The 14,839-nt window shown below is 53.5% G+C and overlaps 1 long non-coding RNA gene across 3 annotated transcripts; it reads right to left on the bottom strand.

Annotated features, from left to right (window-relative positions):
• Positions 1 to 14,062, bottom strand: LOC133278813 (uncharacterized). Of its 3 annotated transcripts, none has more exons than XR_009746699.1 (4): positions 13,896 to 14,062; positions 12,766 to 12,905; positions 11,714 to 12,410; positions 1 to 134 (listed from the first exon to the last, which is right to left on the bottom strand). It is a non-coding gene; the product is annotated as an uncharacterized LOC133278813 (long non-coding RNA). The 3 variants fall into 3 exon arrangements; XR_009746698.1 differs by lacking the exon at positions 1 to 134 and adding an exon at positions 1,999 to 2,152; XR_009746697.1 differs by lacking the exon at positions 1 to 134 and having other exon boundaries at positions 11,190 to 12,410.
• Positions 14,063 to 14,839: the final 777 nt, after the last annotated feature.

Below are 14,839 nucleotides of genomic sequence, written 5' to 3'. Positions count from 1 at the left end.
TTCTCCAGTGTGTCCAACACTGCTGAGGCAGAGCATTCCTGGAGTTGAGTCCATCAGGACACTGGGCAGGGCCATTTCCAAGCAGGGGACCGAAGCAGGTCTCTGTTTCAGTGGATGGGCACCAGCTCCCTCTTCTGCAAAGACATGCAGAGAAGGAGAATTAATTTCCATTTGCTCTGGTTCAGTCCTAGCAATTGCGTTCAACCTTTTGAGCTCCTGACTCTACTCCATTACCTGGGCCTGACAAACTAATGAATTTCTGTTGATTACTTGTCTGCTCTGCCTCTCCTACCTTATTTTATTCTCATTTTAGCTCCTTATCTTTCTTCATGCTCATTTAACTTCAGCCTGTGAATGGCTTCATCCTTTCTAAGTGGGACTCTATGCTCTGATAGGCTCTTTCTCATCTCTGAGAGCACAAGAAGTAATTACCCACTCGGTCCTATTGCTGGATGCCACAAAGCCCTCTTAGAGAGCGGACTGAACTCACTGGGGAATAATACCTGGCTGATTAGCGGCTAAAATGCTGCAGCAATAGAAGCCCAAGCTGAGGGCTGATGTCTGCAGGCTTTCCTCACTGCATCACCATCCTCAGCAGCACCAAGACACACTGAGTGGCAGACTACTGAGGGATGCTGCATGGGAAACCATGCAGGGACACAGGATTCACTCTGGCACTCACCTGTAGCCATATGAGTAACTGCAGAGGTGCTGGGGTAAAGGCTCTGCAGGAGCAGTGCAAGACAAAGACCCCATCTCTCCCTGCCATAACCTGTGATTATGCAAAGCATAAACCAAAACTAGAGCAGAACCAGGTTTTACTTATGCTGACGTTTAGGCAGGGATGACAGTTTTTGCTCTCCAGTTGTGCATCAACCTGCACAGCCTGGGCACATGAAGTACCCAAACAACAGAGATGGTGCAATTTCAGACTGCAGTCCTGGTCTCCTGGCTGCACATTATGAGACTCCTATCTTTTCCAGCATTTGCTGGGTAACCTGCTGTCCTGGCCAAGCTTAGGTTTATTCTTGAATTACCAAAGGTGCTTAATATCTAAAACTCAGCAAATCTCAGCACTATCTATTTACACTCAGCTGAACGGGGACAGTATTTTTCCTGGTGAGATATTTGAGAAGTGCATGAAATCAAACAGGCAAAAGGTTAAGTCTATTATTCAGAAAGAAAACCCCAAACCAAGCCCGAAACCCCACTGCATGGCAACGAACGCAGCAACACTCACAGCCAGGGACCCACAGAGTTTTGTCCTCCAGATGAGTATCACAAACCTTCTTAGAGGTTCCTACACGTCAGTTTGTAACATCACATCCTAGGAAACAGCTTCCCCAGCACTTTTCCTTGAGCTCTTTAGCTGCGCTGCTGGCAGCAGGAGCAGGGCTGGTGCTGTGGTCCGGGATGGTATTGGCTGTACATTGAGAGACTCATGGAATGGTTTGTGTTGGAAGGGACCTTAAAGCTCACCCAGCTTCAACCCCTGCCAGGGGCAGGGACCCCTTCCACTAGAGCAGCTTGCTCCAAGCCCCTGGGTCCAACCTGGCCTTGAACACTGCCAGGGATGGGGCAGCCACAACTCTTTTACTTGGCTGAGACGTGCTTGCTGTGATTAAACCTTCACCTGAGAACTCTTGGAAGCTTGCAAAACATTGTTCATTACCCTAAACCCAGGATTTCTGGAATATCACTGGAAACCTTCATGGTCCTTTCACAGGTAAAGCCAGAAATCAGTTTTTATTAATGAGACCCCAGCACTGACTTCCTGTGTATCCGTGACATTCTACTCTGGCATCTTGTTCATCTGGATGGCGAGTGTCCTTGCCTGGTCCTCAGCACGTCGTGGGGCTCCTTTGTTCCACTTGCCTGCAGAAATGCCTCCTGAACAGGGTCCCTGCGCTCAGCCTTGCAGTGCATTTTGAAGCAAGGCAGTGCATTGGGAGAGCAGGCTGCCAGGCAGGTTTCAGCTTGGTTTTCTTTCCTCTCTGGACATATGGCTACAGGAAATCTTTGAAGACCTTGAAGAGAAAAAGTGTGTCCCTTTGAATTCCTAAACCACCGGCATCTCTAAGAATAGCCTCCGAAGGGAGAGGGAAGATGAATGACATGAGGAATTCAGCACCTTTCCTTACTGTTCAGTCTTCTTGAAGAGGAAAGGGAATAGCCAGTCACGCTGAGGACATTCGGAGGAATGTGCTATTATGTAAAGTGAGCCAAGGAAAGGTTAGCAAATACCACTGCTTCCCTGGGGAGCCCTTCTCTTGCAGGAGTCATTAGTGCATTGGCAGGATAACAGATTCTTTCCACTAATTCTCTAGTTCATAAGCAAATTAAGACAGAAAAGCTGATCCTCCATCAATGTACGTTAGGCCCAGGCTCGCAGCTCACCTGCCTGGGAGCTGCTTTATACTGAAAGGTCAGGACTGGAAATACCAAAGTCTTGCCATTAAATCAAGCACATTTTCTTGGTAGCTCAGTGATGCTGGGCCAAAGGGCACTGTGGGACTACAGGGCTGCAGGATCAGGCTGTTCCTGGTGCACCTTTGGCTGGGACCACCACACCGTTACCCTTGTCCTATCACTACAGTCTCCAATGAAGAGTCCCTCCTCAGCATCCCTATAGCCCCCCTATGAGGTCTCCATGCAGCTTCTCTTCTCTAGGCTGAACAGTCCCAACCTTCTCAGCCTATCTTCATACAGGAGGTGCTCCAGTCCTGATCATCCTCGTGGCCTCCTCTGGACTTGTTCCAACAGTTCCATGTCCTTTTTATGTTGAGGACACCAGAACTGTACACAATGCTCCAAGTGAGGTCTCACGAGAGCAGAGTTAGAGGGGCAGGATCACTTCCATCCCTCGGCTGATGGAGGTGGGGCAGAGGCTTCCCTGGGAGCAGCCCAGGTCTCTCCCTTTGTGGGTGCAAAGTACTTTCCATAACCTACAATGTAAACTGCTTGGTGAGATTAAAGCAACTTGCTCCTGGGGGGGGAGTTCAGCACTGGGCTGGAGCTTCTCCCTTGCATGGACACAGCACTCCGTGCATGAGCTTCCTGGGCACAGTGGTGTGCACGGAGAGCCACCTCCTCCACCAGAGCCATCCATGGGAATTGCCTCTAGTGTGAACACCTGACAAGCCCCAGGTCTCTGCAGGGACCCAGCTTTGTGTGGGGTGCTCCTGGACTTCCACCAGGCTGGGTCAGCAGAAGGGAGCTTTGGGCTCTGCCTGCTCCTGCTGCCCTTGTCCCATCCCATAGAAGCACTTTGCCCCAAGAGCTGTGTCCAGACTTCAGGCCAGCGGCCGTCTGGGACTCTTGCTGTGTCTCAAACCTTGTGCCACAGGGGGAGCAGGGAGCTGGCAGCCCCGAAAGCATCCTGCTCCCATCTCCCATCTGCCCTCCATCCCCCACCGACCCAACCGCAGCACCCAAGGGACGTGGCTGTGAGACCACAGGGAGCTGCATCCCGACAGCACCTGGACCTCCTGTGCACGGGAACGTGCTGCAGACCCAGGGTCAGCAGGCACTGGCAACTCCTTGCCTCTCCCTGGCATCACAGGGGTCCCGGCTGGGAGGTGGCACTGGACAAGCTTCATGCAAGAGCATTGCTGCATGGCTGCTTTCATGAGGAAACACATTCACTTCTTCCTCCCAGCTCTGTGGGTCACCTTGTGTTCACGCTGCAGCAGGACACAGCAAACCCTGCGGAGCAGCAGAGCCAGCTTCAACCAGAAACGCTGCCTGGGAACCCTCCAAAGTCACATCTGCAGTGAACAAAAGCACCCCCCTGCATGCAACACAGCCCTTCAAATCCTGCCTTTAATCTCAGGTTCCACTAACAACCTTCTTCCCATCCTGTTCCTTGTCTTACAATTGACATCGCAATATTAAATTCCTAAGAACTAAAGTGCTTTGGAAACATAACCTACTTACAGCAGACAGGATTTACAGTGGAAGTATTTACTTTCTAGGTCTTGATGCTATCAAAGTCACTGATGCCTGATTAGCAGCACCTTGAAAGAGGCCTCCAGACACACAGTTGGGTTGGCATTTGCCAGGCACCATTTGCAGGCGAAAGCCCTGCTGATGACGGGCAGCCTTCCAGAAGTTCCTGTCCTCTGAGCCTTTGGTGCTGGCTTTGGCTGGGCTGCGATTTCAGCACTCAACCTGCAGAAAATGCTTTTGCACTGCAGGGAAAGGAGGGCGGCCCTTTGGGAGTAACAGCAAGACTGCAGTGGGGCAACAGCTGAGTGCCTGGGTACAGTCTGTCCAGCCAAACAGTGTGAAAGGAAAGCACAATCAGCCACACGCTGGGTAAATGCTGCCAGAGCTGACCAGCACACATCACTGCAGTGACCTGCCCCAGAGGGGGACCGCATGGTGCTGACCCCACCACCCCACAGCAACATCCAGCCCGGTCTGCTTCTCCAGAGGCACTACAGCAGGCCCTGGCTGAGCCCCTCATCTTGTGCAGCAGGTGACAGCCCCGTCATCACCCCCCCCTATGGCTCCTGGCTCTGTTGACCCTGAAATGCTCCCAGTGCTTAAAAAGGCTGCAGGAAACCTGGAGAGGGGCTTGGGACAAGGGCCTGCAGGGACAGGCCAAGGGGAATGGCTTTAACCTGCCCGAGGGGAGACTGAGCTGAGCTCTTAGGCAGAAGCTCTTCCCTGTGAGGGTGCTGAGGCGCTGGCACAGGGTGCCCAGAGAAGCTGTGGCTGCCCCATCCCTGGCAGTGCTCAAGGCCAGGTTGGACACAGGGGCTTGGAGCAAGCTGCTCTAGTGGAAGGGGTCCCTGCCCATGGCAGGGGATGGAGCTGGAGGAGCTTTAAGGCCCCTTCCAACCCAAACCATTCTCTGGTCCTGTGAGACCCTTCTCCTGCTGCCAGTCGCAGACACCAGCGCAACTGTGGGGCTCCTCCAGCTGCTGCCCGAGGTGCAGAGGCTGCTGCATGCGGCCTTAGCACTGTGGGATCACTGCTACGCAGCTGGAGCATCCAGGAGCAGCTCAGACATAAACCAGGAAATCTTTCCACCGCTGCAAGCAGCAAGGCTCGAGCCAGGCAGGCAGCAGGAGTCCTGGTACACATTTCTGCCTGGCCTCATCCCTGATCATAAATTGCTGTGCTAATCTCAATGGAGAGGCATTAACCTCCACTCCTGAAACAAGGTGCAATTAGTTGGGCATAAAAGAACACTGAATTGATGCTAATTACTCTCCAAAAGATGAACAGAGTTAAGCCAGAGAAGCAGAAAATTACCTTTGTGGGAAATCAGCTTCAGAGTTTAAAGGAAAGCAGAGGTGGTGGCTGGACGGGCACCACGAGGTTCAGCACTGCTTCTCCTCCTGCCCATCTCCAAACAGGTCACAAGCCCTATGCTGGCTGGGCAGGAGCCCGGGCACCACGGGGGGGTCTCCATCCCAACCCATCACCCTTTAGCCATGGGCATGGCCACGGCCACCTGCTATTGGACAATGCGGGCAGGAGGATGCTGTGCAGCTGCAGCATCTCAACCCCAAAGTGAACAACCTGCCTTTTAACAACAGTTCACAAGCACTTGGACTGTCCCATTTGGTTTAACTCCTAGAAACACCCAGAGTTTTATTACTTTTACCTATTCCCTATTCATTTAGCAGTATCCCAGGAATCTGCTCCTTTCCCATCTATCCCGCAGGTTCCTCCGTACCATATCACAGCACTCTGCTGGTCAGTAACTGCTTCTGCTAACAGCACGTAATGCATCACTGACAAACTCCCCACTGCACAAGCCTGGAGCTGGGCAGCAGCCCTGTGGATGGGCTGAAACCCTGCTACCAGCCTCCCTGGAAAGAGAGGGCTCCTCCAGATTTGCCACCAACCCACCACCCCCAGCCCATGCCCCCCCAACCCTACCCCATGGGGTGCTCCTGCTGCGTGAAGGGTCCCCCAGCACATGGGATGGTGACAGGACTCACACAACAAACGGGTCTGCTCTCCTGCAGCCATGAAGGAATCTGTCCCCAGGGCAGCACAGCAGCCGCTTGAGTCCGAGCCACTTCTGCCTTCAAATCCTTCACTTGCAGAGGTCAGCTCTGCCCAAAGCAACCTGAAGCATCTGCTGGGTGCTAGAAAGCAAAGAGGACAGCCTCAGGGCTGTGTGTGACCAACACGTGTGGCAGAAATGTGCCACGGACACCTCCGGTGACAGCCTCTGTGCAAGTGCTTTATGGGACTTTCAAGGCTGAGCAGCCAAGGCAAGGTGATGCTCTTCCCTTCAGATCAAGGCTGAGCAGTCAAGGTGAGGTGATGCTCTTCCTTCAGATCAAGGCTGAGCAGTCAAGGTGAGGTGATGCTCTTCCTTCAGATCAAGGCTGAGCAGTCAAGGTGAGGTGATGCTCTTCCTTCAGATCAGGGCTGAGCAGCCAAGGTGAGATGAAGCTCTTGCCCTTCAGATCAAGGCTGAGCAGGCAAGGTGAGGTGATGCTCTTCCTTCAGATCAAGGCTGAGCAGTCAAGGTGAGGTGATGCTCTTCCTTCAGATCAAGGCTGAGCAGTCAAGGTGAGGTGATGCTCTTCCTTCAGATCAAGGCTGAGCAGTCAAGGTGAGGTGATGCTCTTCCTTCAGATCAGGGCTGAGCAGCCAAGGTGAGATGAAGCTCTTGCCCTTCAGATCAAGGCTGAGCAGGCAAGGTGAGGTGATGCTCTTCCTTCAGATCAAGGCTGAGCAGTCAAGGTGAGGTGATGCTCTTCCTTCAGATCAGGGCTGAGCAGCCAAGGTGAGATGAAGCTCTTGCCCTTCAGACCAAGGCTGAGCAGTCAAGGTGAGGTGATGCTCTTCCCTTCAGATCAAGGCTGGTGGCTGCACCCAGGACAGGCCTTCCCAGCACATCCCATTCAGGACTGGGTTTCCCCCAGAAAAAGCTGGGGGTTGCAGAGGGGTTTGTCCTGCAAACCCACCCGCATCTGAGAGCTCGAGCAGCTTCAACCCCGTCTGTTCCTCTCAGTCCCGTGTAGCTCCTGGGACTCTTAACAGTAATTTACAGCCTGTTTTACCCAGCTCTCAATGGCAAGAGGCTCGGGAAGCTGCCTGCTGGGGTCTGGAGGCAGGCACCTACCGGGATGGCTCTGACATGGATGCAAACACTCCCGAAAAGTGAGACCCAAGAGCTGAGACCTCCAGAGCCTCCCGCTTTCCCCGCTGCACACCGAGTTTGCAGGTACAAACCTTCACGTTCCCATTGAAGCTACTCCTGGATTTGGGAAAAGCTCATGGAATACGCTGAGGGAACTAAAGCTTTTAAAAGGCAACCTGAACAGCAGTCCCGGAGCAATCTGCTTCCAGCTACCGCTGCCCCTGGCTCTCCCTGCTGCACAGGACTTGCTGTGCCTGCAGCACAGGCTGTTTGCTCCAGCTGGGGTTGGAATGCTCTTGCCATGTAGACGATGCATTATATTTCCCAGGCTGACGTGCAGCTGATTCAGAAACAAGATTTAGCAGCACAAAAGTGCCGCTTGCTCTGGTGGCTCCCGACACCCCCGTGGCTCAGCTTGGCTCGTGCTGCATCTGCAGATTCCTGCCCAATCCGTCACCAAAGGGCCCTGATCCCGCAGCCTCAGCCCTATCCCAGCTCGCGGAGCTCTGCTCCCACTGCCATTGGGATGCGGCCCACAAGGGATTTAGGATTGCAGCAGACAAACCAAGCAGGAGGAGGCCCACACCAATGCCTTCAAGGCATTGCAGCGAGTTCGGTGCATACAAAGAGCCTGGATCACACAACCAAAGCCTTTTTGGATGATGTTCCCAAGGGATGTCGGCCCATCCTGCTCCATCTCACCGGCTACAGATCGCTGCGTGGCTGCACTGGAGAGAGGCAGAGGGAAGGGATGAGCATTGGCCATGTCATTACTGACAAGGGAGGGTATGAAACATGCACAGGAAGATACAGGCACTTCCTGCAAAGCCTGTATCCCGTTGGTACTCCCTGCCTGGATCCCTGTGGCTGGCCAAGCTCCCCACACCAGGAGCTGGGTCTGCCCTGCTCCTCCATCCAGCCAGGCCAGGCCAGTGATGACCAAAGCAGTGCCCGGTCCTTTGTGGGGCACTTTGTGGTCAGAAACAGCTCCCTCCAGCTGAACAAAGCCAGAGGATCCACGATGATGCCAAGGAATTTTTAGCAAGCCATGGGAAGCATCAATTGCTTTGCAAAGGGGCGACTGTTCATAGAGCAGAGAGTAACCGGAGCTCATCAGCAGATCAAGATCTGCCCTGGGAATGGGATATCAGCTCTCAGAGGACCAGGGTCCTCACCCCTTCCCGAGCAGCCCCCCCATACCCTGCTCTTCTACCTCCATTCCCAGGCCCACTTATCCCATTGGGCTGTTAACCAGCATCAACCAGCACTCCTTTGGGGCAGGGCCAAACCTCACCATGGCCGAGACCCTCTGAACACAGCCATGGGCCAGGGACACCCGTGTCTGGCTCCCAACATCCCCAGTGAGCTCTTGTCACCTCCATCACACCTGCACCTGCAGCCCCTGACACGTGCACGCACACACAAACACACACACAAGCTGCTCCTGGAATCGCTGCCTCTCCTCTGCAGCAGGGAGCTGGGACGTGCTCTAAACACACATAAATATTTCATGGGCAGAGAGAGAGGTTTTGCCATGACCCAGTTTTCTTTCCCCCAGACACTGGGTTGGCACCTAAGGGGATTGCATGGGGCAGGAGCGTGGCCAGTGACATGAACAACGCCCTTGGTGCTCATAGCAGCCCCAAACCAGGACAGGACATTTTCACTGCCTAATGCCTGGTCCTCTCAGGAGCTCAGTTTCTGCCTTGGTTCTATCTGAGCCAAGGTGGATACACTCCTGTGGATGCCCCACTACTGCTCTGTGATGGGAAGGTGGGAAGTGGATGCCCCATTTCCCTTTGAGGTGCAGGAGGAGCAGCTGGGATGCTCCAGGCAGGATCAGCCCCTTCACTGCAGCAGGGAGCTACATGGTACCCACCAAGAGCATCCCAGGCTCAGCACCCACCTCGACCTTGGCTCTTCTCCCCAGGGGCAGGGTGACCTCCCCAGGAGCACCGGCAGGGCTGAGGGTGCTGCTCTCCTGCTCCAGCACGTGGCAGAGTCGCATCCTCCAAAGGCAGCGCTGCCTTATCAATAATAAAAAGCAATTTCCCCAGACAGAGCCAGGAGCTGACGCAGCCCTCATCTGCTGCTGACAGGACGGGAAGAACTTTAATAAGATGTGATTTGACAGGAACACAAAACAACAACAGCATTAAAGGAAGAATAATGGCAAAGGCAGCTGTCAAAAACCTCATGTTCCCTAAGCAGGGGAGAGAAATCAAAGCTGTCAGGTCCCAGCAGAGGAGTGAAGGGCAGCTGAAAGGGAGGGCAGGACTGAAGCGGGCAGCAGGTACCACTGCCCATGGAGGGACCCGGCCACCACAGGAGCTCAGCTTTGGGCCAGGGAGAACAAGGGGATCCTCTGCAGCATCAACCTGGTGGAGACCCCAGTGTCACTGCAGCCAGCTCAGCACCACATCAACTCCATGGCCAAGGAACCCAGGGGAGGGAGAAGCACCACTGTGCGCTAGGGGCAGGGGGGGCAAGTAACTCTCCACATCAGTCAGGGCGTGCATCAGCCTGCACCACACACGAAGGAGCTGCTGCAGGGATGGGACCTGTCACCCTGATGGCTGCAGAGGGAGATGGAGATGGGCCAGATGCTTCTGCATCAATCTCTGTGAACACGAGCCAGATGACATCTGGTGGGGTTGAAAGAGAGAGATGAAAGGTATCCAGAGGAGCTGGGCTCTGTGCCACCTCCATGACCGGAGGTCTGTGGGCCAGGAGGTCACAGCAAGGATTCAGGCACAGTGTGGCAGTCCTGGGGCACCCACAGGAGAGCAGGGACCACCAACCCCACGGAGATGGCACTGCCGAGAAGAAGGGACACGTCTCAGGCAGTGCTGGGGTCCCTTGGCTCAGCATGGCTGCAAGAGCCAAGCAGGATGCAGCAGTGATTCCTGGTGGTCTGTTTCCAGAGCCCACTCTCCCCCCAGGCTGCATCCAGGGCAGATGCATCCCTGCTCACACCACTGCAGTGCAGCTACATCGTGGGGCAGCAGAGCCTCCACCAAAAACTTCTCTGGATCTGGCTGTGTCGGAGCATGCAAGGGCAGGGAGGGCCTGTATGATGCTACCAGCCCCCTGGAGCTGCTGCTGCTCCAAAAGCCAGTCACTAAAACTCAGTGAAGGGCTTGCTAATGCGTACGCCCAGGAAGACAAACAGGGCTTAATGAAGCCTTTCCTTTAAAAATATGGGGTTTAATTTAAATGCAAATTGGGTGCTGTGTTATGTGCAGGTCACCTGCGGTGACACACGGCTGAACTAGCAGGGATGAGCCTCATGAAGTGTGGGCAGAGAAAGGTGGGCCCTTTCCTGGGCATTTGTACCCTGCTCTGCAGAACAGCTCCTCGCTCTGCTCAGCCAGTCCTTTCCTAAGCCAAGCACGCTGCCAGGGATGCTCTCAGCAGGCTATTTGCTATTAATCGAGTAGGGCACATTTATTCCTGTATCCTGCAACCCCCCTTTTGGCATGTCACAAATCACAGCCCACCGCTCGATAGATGCGCCTGCAACATCCAGCATCAGGCAAAAGGGTATCAACAGTAAATCTGAGCAAGGATGAGGGAGATTTCTCTAAATGCTGGGGTGAATTACATATATAAGTCTTCAGAAGAGACATTAAGCCTAATGTGAAATCGAACCTTCAAAGTGATGAGCAGAGCCGTTATCCCCTGCGTTACACACAAGTTATGTGCAGGAGGATCTCATTTAGAGAAAATCTGCTTTTGCCAAGAGAGATGAGTTGGAATCCAGAGCCCTGATCCCTGCATCAGCGCTCTGGAGAGGGAGCTTTAACCCTTCCCTAAGCCCTGCTCTGCCTCTTGCCACTGCTGCCCACTGCACACGGACCCCCCAGTGCGGGCATGGAGCTGGGTCCCCCTTGGCCACAAAAGTGATGCTGGTTGTGACCTGGCTCCGTGCAGCACCAGGATCCCCCGCCAGGACTCAGCTCAGCCCCAAAGGGGTGGGAAGATTCTCCCCCCCCTGCTCTGCTGTGGCCACACTGCGGTCGGTCCATGTGCTTCCCTCTGCAGGAGGAGCCAGCAAGCAGCGTGCAATAAAACCCCTGATATGAGCCATTATCAGAGGGAAGTGGAAGCAGAGCAGCAGTGACCCTGCAGCAGTGGCCCTCAGGGCCTGTCAATAAACGCTCACAGTTTAATCAGCCTATGTCCCTGCACAGAGCAAATCAATAGTATCTCACTGGGAGAAAATGAGATAAACAGGAGCCTTTAAAGCGCTCCATTCCCTGCAAATCTAAACCCCAGCCCAGGACTGCCCCACAGGCAGAGGGAGAGAAGTCCCTTGATTAAGTGGTTGTCCCTTCTCTGGTTCTGTGTTTCCAATCCTGACTGGCTCCATGTGGCAGGAATGAGCAGACCCAGAAGCAGCTGGGTCAGACACAGGCAGGAAAAGCAGGGAGCCCAGGGCCTGGCTCTGCCCAGCGTGTGCTGGGTCTCTGGGGAGATGCTCTCCTCCTCCCTCAGGATCCATGCCCACGTACAATCACCCACCCTCCTAAAAGCACTGGGAACCTCCACTCCAGCACGCAGGCAAGACACAATGGGAACCAACAACCATTCGCTCACCTGGGGATCCAGACAAGCCATCACGGTGCATCCATGTGCTCAACGCTGCCCACACCAGCAGACGTCCGTGTGTGCTCTGTGCCATCGCCACCCAGCACTCCCGTAACATCTGGCTTCCCAAGGTGAGGTACCCAGCTTCCTGCTGCTGGTTTTCCCAGTTAGCTACTTCAGGGCAAAGGCTACAAAAAGTAGGATTTAGAGTTTATTGGTTCCCTATCCTCTTGTCCGCCTATAAATGCCTCCATTCATTCTGAAAAAGGATCCCATGTCTCTTCCAGCTTCCTATGTGTAGTGAGCAGCAGCCCAGAGCCTGGGGTGGGGTCCTGGCACAGGCCTGCCCGCCCAAAGCTGGAGCTCTCACAGTCCCAACGGCTGCCTTCTCTCCCCATCTCCACTATTTGCTTATTCCCTTGTTGAGCACATACCCTGAAGGACCTGAAACATCTTGATTTGGTAGAGGGCGAAGCCATCACCCCACAAAGAGAGGTGACCTTTCCAATTGGGAGCCTGGAGGGACCCCAGGGACAGAGGAGGCTGTTCCCAGTGGGAGCCCCTCACCAGGGCTGTGGCAGCTTGGAGAGGTGGGCCCAGCCCCAGCTCTCTGCCCCCTTCCCCTGGTTGTCACTGGGTCACCAAAGCCATCAGGGTGACAGGCGGCACCACTGCTGAGCCTGGAGACTCATGTGAAGGAGGCAATCTCCTGAGGGAGAGGAGGAGCAGAGGAGAATCTGGCAGGCAGGAGGGAAGGTGGTTTAATGAGGTATCCAGTATGTTCAACTCCTGAAGGATTAAAGCAAGGAAGGGATAGGATCTTCCATAAGAAGTCAGTCATTAGCGAAGCCCCAGGGTAGATGCAATTGTTTTCTGGTTTTTTCCTCTCTTTGATGACCCAGTTTTTTTAATCTCATCAGTGCCAGGCTTGTGTTAATTTTTAAAGATGCTTGGGTAACTGAGAACATTAACTATTCATGATCTTATCTTCAATAGGTGTTTGCTCGCTGACACCCAGCCAGGCTTGAGATGTACCTAAGGAACCAGGGAGCTGAACTTACCGGGGAAGGCAACAGCTGGTTTTTCCTGAGCATCTTGTTGAAGTGATCACAGGCTGGGTGGGGTTCACAACACTCCCGGCTAAATCAGGGCTCCTGGGGCAGGCTGGTATCACCAAGGCCATCCCTTGCAATTGCAGTGCCTTGAAAAGATGTAAGAGCACACAGAAGGCTGAGGGCTGGGGAGTGCTGTGGACACCGAGGGTGCTGCAGCTGTGGTCCCCTGGGATGCCCTAAATCAGTTTGCAAATCCAAGGGAAGCCTCCAGAGCTGGCTGGAGGTGGCAGCCAGGTACAGCCCAGGTTAGCTATTAGCACAGATCAGGAATGTGAGCTGAAGAACGGATGGAGAGCCCTTGAACTCCTATGAAGGGAGCCAACAGACATAATGACATTTAGAATCGTGGAATGGTCTGGGTTGGGAAGGACTTTCAGAGCTCATCCGGTCCAACCCCCCTGCAACGAGCAGGGACATCTTCCACTAGACCAGGTTGTCCAGAACCACATCCAGCCTGGCCTGGAATGTCTCCAGGGATGGGGCATCCACCACCTCTGGGCAAGCTGTGCCAGGGTTTTCCCACCCTCAGTGTAAAGAATTTCTTCCTCACATTCAACCTGAATCTCCCTCTTTAAGTTTAAACCCATCACTGCTTGTCCTGTGGCAACAGGCCCTGCTCAAACGTCTCTCCCCATCTTTCTTATAGGCCCTTTTAAGTACTGAAAGGCCACAATAAGGTCTCCCTGGAGCCTTCTCTTCCGCAGGCTGAACAACCCTAAATCTCTCAGCCATAATTTGCCTGGCTTTGCTTTCTGGGTGTTCCAGTGTATGTCCCCAGGGTATGACACACTCCCCTGGGTGTGGGAGCAGCCACAGGCCACAAGGAATTGGGCAGCGCTGCCAAAGTCACCACACACTGCTGCAGGGAACCGAGCACTGACCCAAGGTGAGGCTGCCAGGCAGAGGAGCAAAGGTGGGAAAGTATCAGAGCATGAACCAGCACAGGGATAGAAACAACCATGCAAAGGAACAGAAAACTTACACTGGTTTCAGGAGGGCTGGGAGCTGGACAGGCAGAAGTCACAAACCTCTCCCTGCTTGCAGTGGGTACGTGGGACATGCTCTCACCAACTCACTTGTGCTGATAGCTTGTTCCTGGGAAGAAAATGTTGGTACTTCCAAGGATCCGACCATCAGGACTGAGATGGGAACGCAGAATCAGGAATCTCCTGGCCCCGGAGGCAGCAGCACCGTGGGAGAAGTATCAGCATCTTCAGGAAAGGGCACAGGGTGTTTCTATGGGAAAACAGGAAAGAATCACAGAGTCAGAGAAGGCTTCAGGCTGGAAGGGACCTCTGAGGTCACCTTGTCCCACCCTCTGCTCAAGCAGGGGCACCCAGAGCCACATCCAGAAACCAACTTGGACTGTACTTTATCCCCCTGTGAAAATTAAATATCATAGAACAAAAATGAACGACTTAACTTGCAGCTAACACCAGATGCTCAATGTACATAGCTTTTTATTGACTGAAGGTATATTACAATAGACAAACGTATATTACACATGCTATACAAAATATACATTCTTATGTGGAAAAAAAAAGACATAAATAGACATTAGGCAATAGCAACAGAGCACAAGGGCAGCTTTGCCCACGCTCTCTCATGAACCCCCACCTCCTGGTGCTTTGGCTTTGATTGAAGAAACTGGTTGTGTTTAGTGGGAACAGTGGAGGTCCTGTCTGTACCTCCTGCAGAAAAGAGACCTGATTTCCTCTGCAAGTCTGCTCAGAAAGTTTCTCCAACAATGCTAAGCACAGCAAAGTGTTCACCTACTTACAAGCTTCAGCTATTTACAACCAGCTTATGGACTTGAAAGAGATATCATTGCTCATGGGAGGATGCAAATGTCCTAATACATAACAGCAAGTTTTATAGGCCAGTACCTCACAGAAATGAGTGCAGCTTTGGCTCCTGGTGCAGGCAGCATGGATTTTAAAGCCTTGGTCCTGGCCAAGCACATCTTACCTACCCAAAGGGAATTCAATCGCAGTAGGGAGCTGTGCCCAGCGTACACCTG

The sequence above is a fragment of the Pezoporus flaviventris genome, unplaced genomic scaffold, assembly GCF_033815535.1.
Source record: "Pezoporus flaviventris isolate CSIRO_AGI_PZ_B2104156 unplaced genomic scaffold, CSIRO_AGI_Pfla_v1 ptg000069l, whole genome shotgun sequence".
Classification (NCBI taxonomy): Eukaryota; Metazoa; Chordata; class Aves; order Psittaciformes; family Psittacidae; genus Pezoporus; species Pezoporus flaviventris.
Note: the sequence above shows the minus strand (reverse complement) of the source record. Positions and strands in the feature narration are given on the sequence as shown.